This window comes from Harpia harpyja, unplaced genomic scaffold (assembly GCF_026419915.1).
Source record: "Harpia harpyja isolate bHarHar1 unplaced genomic scaffold, bHarHar1 primary haplotype scaffold_46, whole genome shotgun sequence".
NCBI classification, from domain to species: Eukaryota; Metazoa; Chordata; class Aves; order Accipitriformes; family Accipitridae; genus Harpia; species Harpia harpyja.
In genome coordinates, this window is record NW_026293385.1 from 1,143,441 (window position 1) to 1,147,450 (window position 4,010).

General features: G+C 55.0%; 1 non-coding gene across 1 annotated transcript; it reads right to left on the minus strand.

The window, feature by feature from the left end:
• Window positions 1-847: 847 nt before the first annotated feature.
• Window positions 848-932, minus strand: LOC128138444 (small nucleolar RNA SNORD45). The gene has a single exon (XR_008234010.1). It is a non-coding gene; the product is annotated as a small nucleolar RNA SNORD45 (small nucleolar RNA).
• Between the last annotated feature and the right edge of the window lie 3,078 nt (window positions 933-4,010).

The following is a 4,010-nucleotide window of genomic DNA, read 5'->3' on the forward strand; positions in this document are numbered from 1 at the left end:
GGAGGGGCCGGACGCTGAACGGTCGCCCCCACGACCACCGTAATTCGCTACGGGACAGCGTCAGTAACCCCCCCGCAGCCCCCCCCCCACCCCAAAGCCCACCGCCTGCCCCATAGCCAGCCGCACAGCCCCCCCCCCCCCCCCAAAGCCACCCTACCCTGCTCTCAGTTAGCGAGGTTTAGGAATACCTCTGTGGTGCCGCTTTTGGGAGTTTCTCCTTGGAAATCAAGGCAAGAGACGCCTTTCCCAAGGTGCAGAAGAAACCGCGTAGACTTGTGCGTACTTTCTAGGTCATGCAAGTAAAGCCAGATGCCAGCCAGAGACCGGGAGCGTGTTTGCATTTCTCCCCGATAAGTCAAATGCCCTATTTTTCATGGGTTTCTCATAGGAATAGGAATCGTGAGCGGGCACAGAAGGGTTTCTGTGCTGGGATACAGGTCATTGTTTTGTCATCGCAGCTTGCACGGTGCCGTTTTGAGCGTTGACAGCGCACCAATGTTTACCTACTGCTGAGCGGTGCTTATGCAGAACCAAGGGCTTCTCCGTTTCTCGCTCTGCTGCCCCAGCGAGCTGGCTGGGAGGGGACACAGCAGAGACCGCTGCCCCGAGCTGACCGACGAGGTACCACGGTCCGTTCCACATAGTGTCACGCTCAGCAAGAAATTCAGGACTGGGGGAGTCTTCCCAAGGCAGCCGTCGCACCGAGATGGCTGGGCGTCTGCCTGCTGGTGAGAGGTGGTCGGTGGTTGCTGTCACGTCCGTTGGTTTCCTTTTTTATTCCCTGCGCTTGTTAAACTGTCTTTATCTCGACTCCCTTAGGTGACAGCCTAAGGAAAATGGAGCCTCCTGGGTCTCAGAGTAATTCCAGAGCTAAAGCGGCGACAGACATCGGCTCTGGATCAGATAATACGTGCCGACGCTCATCGCTGACCCAAGAAGACATGCTCCTCCTGTCCTACCCGAGGGTTTCAAATCCAACACGCTTTCTTCCTAAAGCAGGACGCTGCCTTATTTACTTGTAACGCCGTTCCTACGCTCCTTGAGATGCGGCTAGAGGTGGGTTACGCAGACCATCAAGCCGCCGTTTGGGAGCACCAGAGCCTTTTGGGTACTGTTTGTCACCACGGTTTGCGTGAGAAGGGAACTAAAACACAATAGACGGCGAGAAATTTAACCTGCCATGGAGATAGCTACGGTGAGCAAGTCCGATTTTGTGCTTTACAAAGCATCATTTTTAAAATTCAACCCTGAGTTTTGCAAGTGTAAACCCTTATTTTTATAATGCGAGCCTCAATGTTAGGGCAAAAAGCATCAATTTAAAAGACCAAAGCCTACTTTGGGGGGTGCAAACAGTCATTTTTAAGGTCCAGACCCACATATATGGAGTACAAAAACTAATTTATTAGCTCCAAGGTCCGTTCTTAAGGTTCAGAGACTCATTTTAAGGGCCCAGAGCATCATTTTTAAGCCCCAAAGTCTGATCTGGAAGGACCAAAGCCTCATTTGTAGAGTCTAAATCCGAATTTATACAGTCCAAAGCCTCATTTTTACTTTCCAAACTCTTAGCTTTGCCTTCCAAAGCCTCATTTTAGTTTCCAAAACCTTCATTTTTAGGGTGCAGAGGCTCAGTGTTAGTTTGCATAGTCTCATTTTCAGGGTCCAAAGCCTCTTTTTTAGGATCCAGACAGGCATTTTTAGGGTCCAAGCTGCATCTGGAGTGTCCAAACCCTCATTTGGAGGGTCCAAAGCCCACTTCTAGGGCTCAAAGCCTCATGCTTAGGTCCCAAAGCCTCATTTTTAGGGTCCAAAGCTTTGATTCTAGGGTTGAAGGACTTCAGTTGTAGGCTCCCAACCCTCTTTTTAAGGTACAAACCCCTCACTTAGGGCTCAAAGCCTCATTTCCTTAATGCCCGAGGCATATAATGAGCATCCAAAGACCCATTTGTAGGGTCCAAAGCCCCGTTTTAGGGCCAAAATCCTTGTTTTTAGGCTTTAAAAACGGCCCTTTGGAAATGGTGACTCATATGGGCCCTGGCAACATGAAAGAGGGGTCTCAGCATCCCCGGGCCCCCCGCTGCCTGCGGCTGTCTGAACCTCTCCCAGCTCTTTCTGGGAGACGGAGATCGCCGCGGGAAGGGGTTACTGGGAGGAGGTACTGGTCCGGCCGACTTGGGAGGGTCCGTACCAGTTCCTTGTGCTCTTTCTAGTTAGCGCCCAACAAGAAGAGGGTGGAAGACGACCTCCGGCAGAGCCTGCCGTACCTGCGGGACACTCGAGCCACCTTGCCAGCGGTGGCCATCAGGTTCATCGGTGGGCCACAGTCCTTGGCCGCAAGGTCTTGCCGCACGGCACCCGAGGAACCGGAGCTGCGGGATATCTGCGACGGCGAGGAGGGGCTGGTGGGGCAGGGGACGGGGACTGGGCAGGGTGCCGTGGTCTGCAGGGGACTCCTGGGGGTCTCTGCAGGCAGTGGGGGGGGTCACGGCTGCTCCGCTGCCTTCTCTTGCGGCCCTCCCGCCCTTGGCGAAAGACCCTGAACTCTCCGTCAGGACTCCGGCAGCGGAGGAGATCTTCGTCCCGATAAGAGAGATGCCAACGTCGGGATGGAGCCTGCAGTCGCTGTGCTGCTGGCCCCTGGTGAGCCCTGAAGAAGTGAAATCCTCCTCTGGAAAACAGCTGTATTTTAATAAATTTAGGGTTTTTTTAATAAAGCTGGAACAACAAGCCCAGTCCCATGCTGTCCTTCCCATGGAGAACACCCAGAGCGTGCTGAGCAGACAGCGTCATGCCTGGCTTGTGCTGCTGCCTGCAGGACAGCACAGCGGGACCCAGGGTGTCCTTGCGGAAAAGTCCCAGCTGCTCCGCTGGACCACAGAACCCGGAGAGGAGGAGGAGGAGAGAAGCTTTAGCCCAGCCTGCCTCTCCTGAGACATCTCAGGGCACCCGTGCTCTGCCGAGCTGGCAAATTGTCATTTGTCCTGGCATCTAAACCCTCTCGTTTACAGGGGAGGTGTGCTGGTTTGGGCTGGGATAGAGTTAATTTTCTTCACGGTAGCTGGCATGGGGCAATGTTTCAAGCGGGAACAAGGGGTTATACCAGATGTCCCGAGTGGGGACAGCCCAAAACTACGTAAGCCAAGCGGGGCAGGAACAAAACTGCCACCAGCCACCTCGAGCGGGAATCTGGCAAAGCTGTGGCTGATGGAAAGCTGACAAACACTGGAGGCAGGAGAAAAGGCGGGTCGCAAGCGGTGTTCCCCAGGGCTCAGGATTGGGACTGGTTCCAATAGCTTTATCGATGATTTGGACGAGGGGATCGAGCGCTCCCTCAGCAAGTTTGTGGATGACACCAAGTTGGGAGGATGGGTTGATCTGCTGGAGGGTGGGAAGGCTCTACAGAGGGATCTGGACAGGCTGGATCGATGGGCTGAGGCCAATCGTATGAAGTTCTACAAGGCCAAGTGCCGGGTCCTGCACTTCGGTCACGGCAACCCCTTGGAATGCTCCAGCTTTGGGGAAGAGTGGCCGGAAAGCTGCCCGGCAGAAGAAGACCTGGGGGTGCTGGTTGACAGCCGGCTGAATATGAGCCAGCAGTGTGCCCAGGTGGCCACGAAGGCCAACGGCATCCTGGCCTGTCTCAGAAATAGTGTGGCCAGCAGGAGCGGGGAGGTGGTTGTCCCCCTGTACTGGGCACTGGTGAGGTGACACCTCGAGTCCTGGCTTCAGTTTTGGGCCCCTCACTACGGGAAAGACGTTGAGGTGCTGGAGCGTGTCCAGAGAAGGGCAACCGAGGTGGTGAGGGGTCTGGAGAACAAGGAGAAGGGTCTAGAGAACTTCCGAGGAGCGGCTGAGGGAACCGGGGTGGTTTAGTCTGGAGAAGAGGAGGCTGAGGGGAGACCTCATCGCTCTCTACAACGACCTGAAAGGAGGGTGTAGCGAGGTGGGTGCTGGTCTCTACTCTCAAGTAACTAGGGATAGGAGGAGAGGAAACGGCCTCCAGTTGCGGCAGG